This window comes from Podarcis vaucheri (genome assembly GCF_965113315.1).
Source record: "Podarcis vaucheri genome assembly, chromosome: 10".
Classification (NCBI taxonomy): domain Eukaryota; kingdom Metazoa; phylum Chordata; class Lepidosauria; order Squamata; family Lacertidae; genus Podarcis; species Podarcis vaucheri.
Window position 1 is genome coordinate 68,530,711 of NC_138748.1, and position 16,049 is coordinate 68,546,759.

Sequence of the window (16,049 nt, forward strand, 5' to 3'; positions counted from 1 at the left end):
CTAGATCGGTCCCTCACATGTATTTTTCTTATGTGTGGAGAGATGTTGGGATTTCGTGTGTGTATGCGAGAGAGGGGAATTTAAACATTCTATGCTCTATTTCTTAGCACATCCATGAAAGTTTGCCCCCTAGTGGTGAGGCTGCTGTGGCAATAGGGGGTCTTCCGAAAGCAGCGTCGCATGCAGCCAGATGGAGGCCATGACACGCCATCTGTGAAAACTCAGTCCCATGGTGATGTTTTATGCAGTTTATTTTAACTTTGCAGAGAGGTAGCCCAGTTTTATGGGTCATTTAATTTCATTTTGTTTCTCATTGGCTGCTGTTCTTATCGCCATACTGGCAGGCTGCACGAGTTCAGTCAATAATTGTACGTTCGCTGGAGGCAATCAATACAAAAATTAAAAAAGAGAGTTGGGGTAATTAGGCTAAAGCTGTGGCTTATGAGTTTTCAATAATTACTTTTAACTTCCTGCCTCCTCCCTCCACCGCCCCGCCTGAGCCTTGAGAAAAATGGGGCCTGATTGAAGGAGTGGATAATGTTTGACTGAGGACATGTCAATGTTTCCACAAAGAAAAGCAGGAAGTAAAATCAGTGTCTTTTTGTTTTTGGCACATTAAATGGGGGCTGCACAGGATGGCAAGGAAACAATAGGCTTGATTTAGGCTGCACTGGTTTGCAGCTGTGCTGTTCTTTGTTACCTGTTTGGCCTCCTCTTTGACCTTAATGGTTTTCAGATGTCTTAGCCCCAATGACCCAATTCCATTTACCTGCCAAGGGAGTGCCATGTTTCTGAAGGTTGTTAACCTGTTCAGGTTCCATGGAGGAACCCTCAAAGCAAGGCTGGTCAGTTGCCACAAATCTATGGAGAGCTTCTGAGGAAGCAACTTCCTCTGACAAGGGTTGGAAGTAAACTGAGACCTTTTGAGCCTCTGCTTCTGGCCTCCTCCTTTTCTACTTAGCCTTCTTTTTTGGCACTAGATACCTTAAAGGGATTCTAAGAAGAAGAATATATTATTTATATTCCGCCCATCTGACTGGGTTGCCCCAGCCGCTCTGGGCAGCTTCCAACAAATTATTAAACCACAGTAAAACATCAAACATTATTTAGTTTTCCTGCTGAGAAGATTGGCTCAGATTATGTGCAAGATTGTCAGCCCACCAGTTTGATGGGAAACCTAGGACACTGTGTTATAGATAATGCATCTTAGAACTCATTTTCTGAGCCTCTAGTGGAGCAGAAGCCAGACTTTTAAATATGTGCCAGTTCATGACACATATGGAAGGCACCTGCTTGATGGTCTAGAGCAGAGATGGGGAACCTGTGGACTGAGGGTGATGGGAATTGTAGTCCAACAACATCTGGAAGAAGAAGAAGAAGAGTTTGGATTTGATATCCCGCCTTTCACTCCCCTTCAGGAGTCTCAAAGCGGCTAACATTCTCCTTTCCCTTCCTCCCCCACAACAAACACTCTGTGAGGTGAGTGGGGCTGAGAGACTTCACAGAAGTGTGACTGGCCCAAGGTCACCCAGCAGCTGCATGTGGAGGAGTGGAGACGCGAACCCGGTTTCCCAGATTACGTGACTACCGCTCCTAACCACTACACCACACTGGCCAGTAGGTTCCCCACTCCTGGTCTAGAGCCTTGGAGCAGCAATAATGCCTCATTGGGCAACCCCAGTATCTGCAGAGTATGGCCTCCCAGTTGTTTAAACCCTTCTTATGGTGTGTATGCATGTTTCAACTGTGGATAAAAAACAATCTGTTCTGGAATGAGAGCGCAGAATTATATTTCAACTGCATGGCTGGTCTGCTGTCTCCCCAAGAATTAGAAAAAAAAATGGGCTTCAACAAAATGACTTTGCTTTCTTTCTACATGAGAGGGCTGTTGCTGTCTTGATCGTGTGCATAAGTTAACCGGTAAGGACCACCCTTTAAAGACTTGGTAACTCCATTGCAACAGCAGAATTTTAAAGGTGCTGTAACTGTTCATTTCTTACAAGTGAATCACATGAAATATTCTTCTGAGGGAGGGAGATTGCTTGCCTGCTTGCCTGCTTCATTCATTCATTGTTATTTCACCTTTCAGCATGTTAAAGCCTCCCTAAATAACTACAACAATAAAAACAACCTTTAAAACATAGCAAAGCAGCCTAATAAAAGCCAAGTACTGCAATAAAGTCAGCAGTAGGGTGTCATCTTTGCGGCCTCCCAGTTCTCAGGGCCTGGTGGAACAAGGGAGTTTTTTTACTGAATGTCCCACATCACAGACTTGCTGGGCCTCTCCATGGAGGGGATTTTATTGGGGAGGTGCCAGAACAAACAAGGCCCTATCTTTTCTATGTGCCTAAGGCAGTATTCTTAAAAATGTGTCCCACGTGACTGAAAACTGGAACTTAGTTTCTTTGCAAAAAATGGGCATGCAAACTCCTGCTTAGCAAAATCTGTTGTCGTGGCAGCTCAACCTCTTGACAGATGCCTTATCGTCTGTCATCCTCCCTTTAACCTTTTCATTCCAAGGCCGTGAAACTTTCCTGCAAGTTGACTGTAATCCCATTGCCAGGCTCTCTTGCCTCATTTTGCTCTGCCTCATGTCTCTCTTCAGCTGCCACTAGATGACTCTGAAAGAGGATGCCATTATCTCTTTGCGGGGGACCTGTCTGAGACGGTGAGTGACAGGTTCTCCCAGCAATAAAGAATGAGTGTTGTGGGAGCTTCACCTTATCAACATGCCTTGCTCAGTTATCCTTTCCTTGAGCCAGTAACTGCACAGGAAGGGCAGCCCTCATCAACAAGGTGACTTCGCATCCCCAAAAAGGACTTTAGATCTCAAACCCTTTCCCAGTCTGTATCGACTCTCCTTTCACATGACATGATCTGTTCCTTCCATCCCCCTTCTCCAGCTGTCTCTGTAACTTCTCCCTTTTGCGGTACACCTGTGTCTGCACTGTCCCACTTCAGGGAAGCAGGAAGAACCTATTATGATGAAATTGCCCTTCTTCCATAAGCACGTTGAGGACAAGCAGCTAAGCCTTCTCCCTAACTTCAACCTTTCTGTCTGGGGATGAGATGATGATGATTTCAGTCATCAGAGCATTCAGCCGCATCTCCACCTACACTACTATAATAATAATAATAATTTATTATTTATACCCCGCCCATCTGGCTGGGCCTCCCCAGCCACTCTGGGTGGCTTCCATAGAAACCAAAAATACAGTAAAATATCACACGTTAAAAACTTCCCTGAACAGGGCTGCCTTAAGATGTCTTCTGAATATCAGGTAGTTGTTTATCACTTTGACATCTGCTGGAAGGGCGTTCCACAGGGCGGGCGCCACTACCGAGAAAGCCCTCTGCCTGGTTCCCTGTAGCTTTGCTTCTCGCAATGAGGGAACCGCCAGAAGGCCCTCGGCGCTGGACCTCAGCGTCCGGGCAGAATGATGGGGGTGGAGACGCTCCTTCAGGTATACTGGACCGAGGCCGTGTGAGAGCAACGGATTTCCAACTGAGCAGTTTGAAAAAGTGTGTGAGATGCGGGCACTCACTGACACCCCACCCAACTTCTTTCTGGACTGGTACGTAGGAAAGGGTAATAGACACTGCTGGGGGGCAGTTGCATCACAGACCCCCCTGGAAACAGCCATTCACTCCTCCTCACCGTCTCTCTTGCCCACAACCAATGTTCCCCTTGTCCAATCAGCGCCCATCCCTAACTACGTGGAAATAAGGATAAAGGTTTCCAGTGTAATGGGGGGGAAATCATTTAACCTTGTGTTTAAGGAGAGGGCTTCTTGTTTTTGAGTGGGCTGAACAAAAGATGGCCGCCAGATGAGCTGGATTCATGCAGTCCCTGTGTCTTATCTGCCAGTCGCCGACTCCATCCACTAACAGGATAACGTTTTATCTTTCCCCTCCTTATGTACCAACCCCGCTTGAAGGCTGTCTGTCTTGGAACATATAATATGTGTGTGTGTTCACACAGAGAAAAGCCATGTTTCATTACCGTACACGTTTTTTTCACTTCTCTGTCGAAATTGACCTGTCACTCCAGGGTTCACAGAAAGGGTCTTGTATTCCCAAATCTCATTTCCCAGGCAGGTTGCATCGCAAGAGCAACACAAAGCTGCTAGCCGAGGGACTGATAGTGGAGCTAATTCAAAAGAAGCGCGCCGGGTCCTTTTCATTTTCTCTCCAATATTTCAAAGTCGTTGGGGAGGACGGGGTGGGGGTGGGGGAGCAACCAAACTGCCTATCCTCTTTATTATCCCTCCCTGAGCGACAGCCGCCGATCTCTTTCTGACTCTGTTTGGGGCCATGAAATGGAACATGTTGCTCTAAGGGTAGATAGCTCTTAACTGGAACTGATTTAAAGGGGAAAGAGGTTTGTAATATCTCTATTTATTATATTCTGCCATTCCACCCCCCCCCCACTCGCCCCTCCCACTTCCGAGCACTTCTGCGTGGGAAGTGTCAGAATTAATTTAAAAGTGGGAGTGAGAAGTGTGTTGTGCAAAAGGGACTCGAGGCTGCCAGAATGTAGACATCTGTGGAGAGACGGTCAAGGCTTTATTATTTCGTTTTATTAATAATACATTCTCGCTCCCAAGTTTTAAATTGGAATACCAAGTCCAACCTGAACTGGTTGCAGCTCTAGTGGGGGGGGGGGAGAGAGAGAGAGAGAGAGAGAGAGAGAGAGAGAGAGAGAGAGAGAGAGAGACATGCTCTGCATGCCGAATTCATCCCCGGCATCTCAAATCTCTGCTAGCAGTGCTAGGAAAAGCGTCTCTTTGCCTGAGACCCATGAGAGTTGTTACCAGTCAGAGAGAAAGCAGACTGGGCTCTGTGGGCCAGTAAAGTCAGGCGGATTCCTCTGGCCATGTGAGCGCTAAGACTCTGCATGGCAGAGCACAGCCTGCCGCCTCTTGATTCTGATGACAAAATGTTAGGGGGAGATGCTTAATTGATTTGTTAATGGCCACATTAATGCAAACACTAGCTACGGAACTGAAAGAAGCAGGACTTCCACAAGCAACCCTGCAGCTAACCCGTGATACAGGGAAGGTGGCAGAAAACATGGTTTTGAAAAATTCAGGTCTCCATTTATTCAATAAATGAATGTTCCCCCACCCACAAAGGTTTTAATAAAAGTGTGTGAGTGTGAGAAAGAGTGTATACAGTCATACCTCAGGTTACAGCCACTTCAGGTTGCGTTTGTTTAGGTTGCGGACTGCCGAAACCCAGAAATACCAGAATGGGTTACTTCCGGGTTTCAGCAGTCATGCATGTGCAGAAGCGCTCCACTGTATTAGCTTCTAAAACATACCTCTTCCTCCACTTTGCAATGCCATGGTCTACATAGATAATAAGCAAATAAATGGTATAAATAGACCTTCGAATTCAGCTTTCTGGTTGGCCTAGAAATCTATTAACCCTTGTGAGGGTATACCTCATGTCTCCTATTTAGAATAAAAGAGGTGGGGTTTTTGTGATTAATGTCATGGTCTCATACTTTCCACTTAGTCCATTTTGGAATGTATATGTAAGAAAATCCATCTTTTGCTGTGGTGTGAAGGTGGGAATGTACTTCATGTACTCTGTTTTGTGGGAAAGATGATTTGCTTTCAGGATGCCTTGCAAGGCATTCCACATTTCAGCATTCTTGAGAGTGCTTCATATCCTCTGTTTTGAGGGGAAAGATTCAGGTTTGCAACATCGTAGTAACTTGGGTGCTCTAATGTCTAAAGTGGTAACAACAGAGCAGCCACAGTCAGACTCTGTAGAATAAGCATTAAATCTATATTTAATGGTAGACGCTGAGTTGCCTGAACTGCAGCTTCAAACACAGCAGGCCTGATCCACACTGAGGACTAAAGCGCATGTTGAACACGAGTGTGGCAGACAGTACAGCCATGCTGACTTTCATGTGCAAATGGCACAACGTGACTCTGTTCTTTTGCATGTTTCTCACATGAGGGATATCCCGCCTCCTTTACCACCACTGTCCCGATTTGTCAGGCAGCCCCCTTCAGAGACCTTTTATTTTATGTACAAATGAAACCGTCAAAATGTTTTGAAGGCCAGTTCATTTTCCAGCATACAGCAGGCCCTTGTAATTGCTCACATTGAAACAGTCTCTTGTCTTCCTCCTCCCTAACAAAGCTCTATTAGCATTTCTATGGTTGTTATTTGTAATTGCCTTGCCGTTCCTGATGCCTGCGCATTATAATTAAATCATTTCAGATTCCTACTTAGAGCCCTAAAACAGCTGCACCAAATTACAGCCAAAGACTTATGCTGGAAATATGCAGTTCCAATTAGCTAAATATCTGGGGCATGATGGTGCAGGGAGGGGGGAGGAAACACCAAAATAAAACAAGAGGCCAATAATAGGTTACAGCTTTTCCTCTCCAGATTTCTCGAAAGTGCTTGGTTGGATTGGGAGATTATTATTATTACATTTTTATCCCACCTTCCCTCCAAGGAACCCCGAGTGGCTTACAAGTTATTTATCTGTTTATTTGAAACCTGCCCTTCAGCGCACAGGCGACTTATAAGACGGTAAAACACAGGAACTTAAAATTGTGAAATTCTCACATATGCCCAGAGCAGCTAAATATTTGTTTTCCAAGTGCAGCATAATTCATGCAAACACAGACTTGAATAAGGTGATGAGTTTGGGAGGGAGATCCAAAGATCTGGGGCCACCACTGAGAGAGCCTAGCACCTTGCCAACCTAGTGACTTTTGCTGGCAGGCTAAATAACGGGGTAAAAGTAAAGGGACCCCTGACCATTAGGTCCAGTCGTGGCCGGCTCTGGGGTTGTGGCGCTCATCTCGCTTTACAGCTTCCGGGTCATGTGGCCAGCATGACTAAGCCGCTTCTGGTGATCCAGAGCAGCGCACGGAAACACCGTTTACCTTCCCACCGGAGTGGTACCTATTTATCTACTTGCACTTTGACGTGCTTTCGAACTGCTAGGTTGGCAGGAGCAGGGACCGAGCAATGGGAGCTCACCCCATCGTGGGGATTTGAACTGCCAACCTTCTGATCAGCAAGTCCTAGGCTCTGTGGTTTAACCCTACAAACTGAGAGCTCTGCAGAGCATGAACCCCTAATTTTTGCTGCGAATTCTTCTCAGTTATGATGTACAGGGCTGGATTTAGGTTTGATGAGGCCCTAAGCTACTGAAGGTAATGGGACCCTTTATATGTCCACTTGTCCTTTGTCATCAACATATTGTCGCTGTTTTTTGTGTTGAATATATGCTATATATTTATGGACCTAATAGGTATCTAAAGCCATTTGCACATAACAAAATATGTATTTTATCAAAGTTGAACTGAAATACAATTAAGTATATTAATAGTGAAATGGGGGGGGGGAGTGGGGCCCTAAACTATAGATTGTTTAGCTTATACGTAAATCCGGCACTGATTATGTATGTTGGTGTATGACTGGGGTGTTACCACCAATATCTCTAGCTTTATTTAAAGTATTATTTAGCTGTGCTGATGGTATTGTTAGCGTTTTTAAAAAACAATAGAACCTAAAGCGGCTCTTTCAGCTTAATGCAGTTGTATAGTATATTCTTGCTTTTAAAAAGAAGAAGAAAGGATGCACATTCCTTGCATCCTTCTGGTGGTTTTTCTTAAAGCGTATTTGTGCTAAATTGTGTATTAAGTGGTTTTTGCCTTGTGCAAGAGAGAGGATAAGCAAGCACTAACATCCTGGCTTAGTGCAGATGAGGCTAGTCTTCTGGGATGAGTGTCTTTCAGAGAAAGATAGCAAAATCCCAACTCCAGAATTAGATTAGGGCCGGGAAAAGATTTTGATACTGAAAGTCAGTCATTGAACACAACGGTATTTTAGAGCTGTGGTTAAGCAGCTCAGAGGTTTTCTCCAGTTGCCTTTCCCCCCTCTTTTTGGAAGATGAGGAGGAGGAACAGCAGCAGTAAATGGGTTTAGGCTTGAGGCTTCCCATTTTCATTCAGCCCCTCACTCTGCTTGCTGCTTCTGTGGTTCAGAAGTTTGACAGGTACCGGGAGGATTTTGTAAGCGATGCCCAATGTTGGCAGAGGCACAGAGCAGGAGAAATTCTCTTGTGACACCAGGTTTAAAAATCCGCTCATCAGATTTCTAGGCAAAAGAGAAATTTACAAAGTGATTTTCACTTCTGAAGTTTGAGAAGGGCGAAGCCAGCCTAGCAAGGGATTTAAGCTGACGTCCCTTGGTGAACATGAAAACCACACATTCTGCAGTTGATAAAAACACAATTCTGGGATTCTTGGCTCACCTGTAGGATTGCAACAGCCTCAGCCCCTAGCCTTATTTATTTCTCCTGAATCTCAAGATGAGGCGTTCTTCCCCATCAGTAAATGTTTGGGGGGTGGTCAAAAGCTCTTTGACTCTAGCTACTTCAAATGTGGATGGAAAGTTATCCTTCGTCCAAAGGTTGTAGATTGAAACCATGTTCTGGGTCTGATTTGCTGGTTGCTAGGACAGTTTTTTCAAAACAGTTTTTGATTTTATCATGTTTGGAGGTGATCTGAGTTTTTAGTGGCCGGAACTGATAATTGTAGTGTGAATTACCATCATCATTATTTATTAAATTTATATACCACACTTTATTTGATGGCTTACAGCATAAAAACAAAAAATGCATAACATAACAACAACAACCACAACCACACATTTTAAAGGCCATAGTTTGTTTAACAGCCAAAGGCCTGATTGAGGGTTGAGTAGCGTTGCCTGTTTGCTTGTTGTTGGGTTCTCACATTACCTGCACAGCTTTTTAACATTTCTAAATGAATTGGTCCTTGCAATGATACAGTAAGTCTTAAAGTGAACTTTCTGTGAAGACTGCCCTGTGCTCATCATCTGTTGGAAAAGGGCAGAGGAAAAAAACATATGGCCATGAGAATGAGTTGCAGGAAAGTAATTTAAAGTTAAAATAAATGAATGAAGGAGACTCAGAAAGGTAGTTTTAAAAGAAACAGTGTGATTGCTGTCTAAATAATCTGCAATAAACAATCCTAAAGAAGGCTTCCAAATGTGGGGTACAAGTCACAAGTGTTACCCAGGTTGTCCAGTGTTGGATGACTGCCTTCATAGCAAAGAAACTCATTTTTACCTTTTAGACTCAAAGGGGGGCAGGCAATGACAGGGGAAGACATTACACCAATCAGATATAGCTGTTATGTCGGTAAATAGATTTTTTATTCCTTTGAGCATTCTTCTAGTAAGTCATCATAATATTTTTTCCAGTTCTGCTGCAGGGATCACTGAATACTTTCAGTACAGTCATACCTCATGTTACGTTTGCTTCATGATAAGTTTTTTCAGGTTGCGTCCCACAGCGACCCGGAAGTACCAGAAAGGGTTACTTCCCGCTTTCGCCACTTGCTCGTGCGCAGACGCGCAAAATGACGTCACGCGCATGCTCAGAAACAGCGAATTGTAACCTGCGTGTGCGCAGACGTGCTGCTGCGGGTTGCATTCTATTCATGTTGCGAACGGGCCTCTGGAACGGATCCCGTTTGCAACCAGAGGTACCACTGTATCTTTAATCAGGAGAAGTTTTTTTTAAAAAATTGTATCCCTCTCTTGAAATCTTTGTACCTTATCTCATGGAATTCCACAAGACATGCATGCACAAAACCATGCAGGTGCTTATTCAGTCTTAGGACTACAAACCCATAATGTAGTGTGACTGTGAATAAAAACATTCATGCGCTTCCTCAACCCTCAAAGAAAAGCAGAATTGAGGGCTACTTACAAAAAGCAATTGGCCACTTTAGAGGAAGAGTTGTGGAATTAGAACTTGGAATCATAGAATTGGGATGGCTGAGGGTCGCCTCGTCCAACCCCTGCAATTCAGGAATCCTGCCCACAGCTATCCCTGGGTGGGCTCAAACCATCACCCTGCTGGTTGAACAGCCATACACCCTATGCCACTGGAAGTCACACTTCAGACAGACAGATAAATTTGTCACAGAAACCTGCTCTTTTAGGCCAGGGTAGGGTATCTGCTGATAATATCCTCCCTCCCTTCCCCACAGGTGGGTGGGGTTTGTGGCACCGAGCGGGGCTCACCTGGGCGGGTGCCACCCACCTGCTTGAGCCGGCCTTTGACCTGCCCTCGGCCAGGGAGGACGGCCAGCCGGGGGCGGGCCCAAGGCCAAAAGAAAAGAGGCTGACTCCTGGGCTCAAGCCTCTTTTGCAGTTATTCCTTCCAGTCCCGAGAGGGCGGAGGGCGCCCTGGTGGTAGGCCGCATGTCAGCCACCCACTGAAAAATCTTAGTAGCATGGCTTTCAGTTTTTCTGGTTGGGGGGGGGGTTATGTCATGCCGCATGGCGGTCATGTTCACACCCCTCCCCCTGTTCTTTATAGCAGGAGCCCATGATTCAGGATGTGTGCTAACTGTTATTCCTCTTTTGCAGTTTTAGTGTTTGTGCGCAGTTAGGTTGGCTGGTTCTGGCCTTAGCCCAAATCTTTTGATTGCAAAATAATAATAATAATAATAATAATAATAATAATAATAATAATAATAATAATAATAATAATAATTTAAAAAACAACACACAAAAACAAAAACCTGCCATTTTACTCAGGTATTTTGTGGGTTCCAGTAGTGGTGGACATCGCTTCTAGGTGCATTATGTCTCTAGCCGTGGCAGCTGAACAACTGGAAGGCTCCCCCTTGCACACACGTGGTGCTGTAGCGGGGGCCACTCCAAGAGCTGCAGCAAAGGGCACCCCTAGCAATGCCATAAAGGCAGCCAACAGAATTAAGAAAAGGGCCTTGTCTTCCGGCTGGAAGGTCCCACCTATGAAATTAATAATCTCTAAGAAAAAAGTGAGGGATGATGGCCCCTCCACCTCTGAGGCCAAAATTCCACCTGCAACCTTTGCACATCCCTGATACAACTAACTGTAAATGGTTCAATTAAAAATAGTTACACCAGCACTTCCTATGCCGGCATTGTTGATGTGCCATAATGGTGCTGTATGGCTTTGCAGAGAGGTGCCAAAGATGCCTCCAGAAAAGGCAGTTTGCCATTGAAGGCACATTAGAAAGAGGTTTATTTATAGCTACGGCTTGTGAAATGCTTTGCAAATGCGGCGAGGATGCAAGAGCCAATTTTCCTACCTGGTGCCAAGAAATGATGAGAAAAATTAAAGCTCTGTACACCTAAAAGCCCCTCAGGCAATATCACACTTGAAATAATAAACAATGCAAATAATCATAGGGAGCTCATTGTGCAATGCTGGTACATAGCCTGAGGCTGAAAAGCTCAGCGTGAACAATGCATCTTTGGGGCTTCGGCCTTTGCTGGCTGCTGAGCATTCCACGAGTAAAATTAGCATTTTGCTGCTACTGTGGAGGCACTTGTTTACCTCCAAAGCTCACGGGACAGCCTGTGAGTTAGAAGAGAAGCCCCAACGAGCATTTCAAGAGATGTCCAAGCACCGCACAGATGAATTGATTTAATTAGGCCCTAGAATGCTTATTGCAGCGAGATAGCGCGGGAGAGATTAGCTCCACAGACAGCATTTTCTCTCCTGTGGAGGTGACCCAGGAACTGCATGATAAAATCTCCACACGGCTGCATCCCACTGAGCACTCAGGTCTCCCCCTTGAGCAGCCCCACATGCAACCCATGTTGCATCTCTTCACACACACCCCCCCAACAGCCTTCTGATGGCAGAAAGTGAGGAGGAATTAAAGAACCTTTTGTTGAGGGTGAAAGAGGAGAGCGCAAAATATGGTCTGAAGCTCAACATCAAGAAAACAAAGCTCATGGCCACTGGGCCCATTGCTTCCTGGCAAATAGAAGGGGAAGAAATGGAGGCGGTGAGAGATTTTACTTTCTTGGGCTCCATGATCACTGCAGATGGTGACAGCAGCCACGAAATTAAAAGACGCCTGCTTCTTGGGACCTAGACAGCATCTTAAAAAGTAGAGACATCACCTTGCCAACAAAGGTCCATATAGTTCAAGCTATGGTTTTCCCAGTAGTGATGTATGGAAGTGAGAGCTGGACCATAAAGAAGGCTGATTGCCGAATAATTGAAGCTTTTGAATTATGGTGCTGGAGGAGACTCTTGAGAGTCCCATCGACTGCAAGAAGATCAAACCTCTCCATTCTGAAGGAAATCAGCCCTGAGTGCTCACTGGAAGAACAGATCCTGAAGCTGAGGCTCCAAGATTTTGGCCACCTCATGAGAAGAGAAGACTCCCTGGAAAAGACCCTGATGTTGGGAAAGATGGAGGGCACAAGGAGAAGGGGACGACAGAGGACGAGATGGTTGGATGGTGTTCTCGAAGCTACCAGTATGAGTTTGACCAAACTGCGGGAGGCAGTGGAGGACAGAGGTGCCTGGCGTGTTCTGGTCCATGGGGTCACGAAGAGTCGGACACAACTAAATGACTAAACAATAACAGCAAACAGACTTGTAATCTTCCCCAAGTGTTGTGTCTCCTTCTGCCAGCCAGACCCTTCCTCACTCTCGCTGTTAGCCAGTCCACAAACCTGGGAGAGCTCTCTCATTCCTAGGAACTCTTGGTCACCTCCCTGAGGAAGGGAAGCTAGGGGCACATACCTGCTTTCCCAGGTCACTTGCAAATTCAGGTTTTTGTTTAAAGCCAGGGTGAGCTATTGTAAAGGGTGCTACTCTTAATGATGTTTCAGCTGGCGGATGATGCTGAGCCCACTTCCTGATGGGGATGGATTGCCGGGAAAACATAGCTCAAGGTTCTCGCACCTGGACTGGTTCCACATTGTCTCCTGGGCACAATTCCAATGTGCTGATTGACCTATAAATTCCTAAGCATCTGGGACCCAGCATTCCTTAGAGTCTGCCTCAGTTCTTATGACCCATTGTTGCCTCCAAACCCCAGTAGGATCACCCTCTTAAGTTTAACATCCACACGCCAAATTAGGTTTGTAGGAGAAGCGTTTTGTTGGAGGCCCCTTTACTTTAGAATTTCCTCCTGCATTTTCAAAACCGTTTGTGTGAACCATTTCTTTTAAGGTTTTACTGTTTCATATTATTTTTATTTTTATTCAGAAAGCAAACGCAAAGTATGTATGCCAGTCCTTAACAAGGAAATGCCAGTTACAGATAGGTAGCCGTGTTGGTCTGCCATAGTCAAAATAAAAAAATTCCAGTAGCACCTTAAAGACCAACTAAATTAGTTCTTGGTATGAGCTTTCGTGTGCATGCTAATAACAGAAATATTCAAAAGCAACTCATTATTTGTGTTTAAAGGGGGAATTCAGTCTCTTTGCTTCAACATTTCTTGGGGGTGGGGAGGGAGAGACAGTTCCAGCACCTACACTCTGAACGTTCAACACTTAACTGGCTGAGCAAAGTGTCTGTTTTCTGGCGATGCTCAAATCAATCTGTTGTCTAATTAAGTGCTACTAATTAAGAAGTTGACCTTAAAACATCTTTGACACAAGTCTTGAGGGCTCCATTTTCTTGTACCACTTGCTTGTACCACTAATTTAAAAACTATGAAATATAGCCAACAGATTTTTCAGAATTTCATCTGTGGGGGAGTCATCGTTTTAGTCAAGGAAAGACAAAAATAGTTTGTTGGAGTAGCGCAGTTACATCAGAACAAATGAAACAAAAAGAAGTAGCCGGGATGTCTGCTTCTTTTCTCGTTTTTAACAATTCCTTTACCTTACTGGTCACTGCCTCTTTCCAACCACAGTGCCTTTTTAAAAATTTTAGTGCACTTTTTACACATTTCATTCACCTCCCAGTTTGACTGAAGATTAGGGCACCTCTTCCCTTCTCTGCTATTTTTGAGAAGAGACAGTATGAAAGAGACAGTGTGGTAATGCTGACACCCAGAACAGCCTGTCTTTTTATATTTTGATTTGTTAAATTTCTTGACAACTTCCTTTCTCCCTTCCTCTCTCTCTAATCTGGAACGCAGATGAAACAGTACAATATGTTTATTTGTGACATGCTTAAGTACCTGCTGTTCATGCCTGAGAATCTTAAAGGTATTCTGAAGCCACCTTCCATAAAGGAACCTGTGTCTCTTCCCTCCCCCCTTTAGGGATCATTAGGAAAGGAATTGAATATAAAACTGCCAATATCATACCACCATTATAAAAAAATACATGGTGCTGCCACTTTTGGAGTACTGTGTACATTTATGGTCGCCTCACCTCAAAAAGGATGTTGTGAAGCTAGGAAAGGGTCAGAAAAGGGCCCCCAAAAGGGGATGGAGCGACTCTCATATGAGAAAAGGTTGCAGCATGTGGGGATTTTGAGCTTGGAGAAAAGGGGCGTAAGAGATGAAATGCTAAAAAAGTTATAGAACTATGAACGGCAAAGAGAACGTGAATAGAGAAAGGATTTTCTTCCTCTCTCATAACACTAGAACTTGTGGCCATCCAGTGAAACTGAATATTGGACAATATACGACAAATAAAAGAAAGTGTCTGCTACCACTTGTTGGTGAACGGACCCCTCGGGAAAAGCTGACTCCTCTTCCCAGGCACTGGGGCCTGTTGCCCCTGGCTGGTCTTCGGTCAGTCCAGGGAGATCAACAATAAGCGACACCTCCCTTTTGAGAGATGCACACTCCCTTTCCCCTTGCATCTCAGCAGAAGAAAAAAGACAGTCTGAAAGTAGTCTGACTCATTCTACTTTATTCCCGGACTGTACAAAACATGTCTTCTCTCTCAGAAACCTCCGTCTCAAGTTACACTGAGAACACAACCTTGAGAAGAACGAAGAACATCCTGTCTCACGCTCACTCACATCATAAGAATCACATGGTGTAAACAATGTGCTGCTGGTTTGCAGCTGGTGAGCTCTCATATTACAACACTTATTCCCCCAGGAGGCAGTGATGGCCACCAACCTGGATGGTTTTAGAAGAGCAATTAAACAAATTTGGCTATTGATGGCTACTAGCCATGATGGCTAGTACAGTTGGAGACAGTAATGCTTCTGGGTACTACTGTACTTTTCTGTGTATAAGACGCCCCCTATTTGGGGGGACTAAAAATTAAGAAAATGGGAAGAGATTGCCAAGAGTTGTTGAGCTTCCTAACGTCTGTCCCAAAGCTGGCAGAAGTAGCCTATTGCCTGTCCAATTGCCGCAGCAACACCCAATCAACACCACCCCTTGCAGCAGACACCAATAACACGCTGCAAACCACCTCCTGTTTGCGGCTTCAACTAATTCCACACCCCCTCCTGGCACTTCCCATGTATAAGACGACCCCCTATTTTAGGCATGTCCAAAGTCTGTTTTGGGGGCCTAATTCGGCCCGCCGATTGATTTAATTCAGCCCCCGTGGGCAGTATATGTCCTGGGGTAGAACCCTGATCCACCAGGCTGTTCTTGCATTAATCTGTTCCTCCTCCTTTTTCTCCTTTAGCGTATGTGTCTTTGTGAGTTTTGGATGTGCCATGTTAAGCCTGCTTTCAATTTCTTAAACGTTTCCTCAGAGTTCACATTGCAAGACCCATAGAACAAAGCAAACTTTGAAGTAGCATAAGAATATGCCAACATGACAAACCACAATTACTTTGTCGTGCATCTTGTTATGTTGGCATAGTAGTTTAATTGAATTCCTTGTTAATTAGTGCTGTATGTACTAGTGTTAATTATTATTTGCTTACTACAATCAGCAGTTTACTTCTTCTCAGAAAAGCGGCATGCTTCCGAGTTAATTTACTGAGTTCGTGCACTTAAAGAGTGGTTATATCATTTTTGTCCAATAATGTGCTGCTGCTCTTTAATGTGAGCAAAATTCGCTCTAAACTATCTAGGGTTTCAAACACAGAGTTTGAACTAACAGAAATTATTGGATCCCTCTTGTTGCTCAGAAAATCAAATAAGATAGCTGCCTGTTGTCCCATTACAGACTTTTCCTTTGATGATGATGATGATTTATTTATACCCCACCCATCTGGCTGGGTTTCCCCAACCACTCTGGCTTACAGCATATATAAAACATAGGGAAATATATAATCTGAACAATACATTCAGATATAAAAGTATTGCAGC

General features: G+C 44.6%; 1 protein-coding gene and 1 long non-coding RNA gene across 2 annotated transcripts in view; one reads left to right on the forward strand and one right to left on the reverse strand.

Annotated features, from left to right (window-relative positions):
• Positions 1-16,049, forward strand: part of EXOC4 (exocyst complex component 4) — a 380,738-nt gene that overhangs the window by 261,127 nt on the left and 103,562 nt on the right. The window lies entirely within an intron of this gene.
• On the reverse strand, positions 13,891-15,007 carry LOC309541927. Its single transcript, XR_014224012.1, has 3 exons — positions 14,862-15,007; positions 14,444-14,469; positions 13,891-14,055 (listed from the first exon to the last, which is right to left on the reverse strand). It is a non-coding gene; the product is annotated as an uncharacterized lncRNA (long non-coding RNA).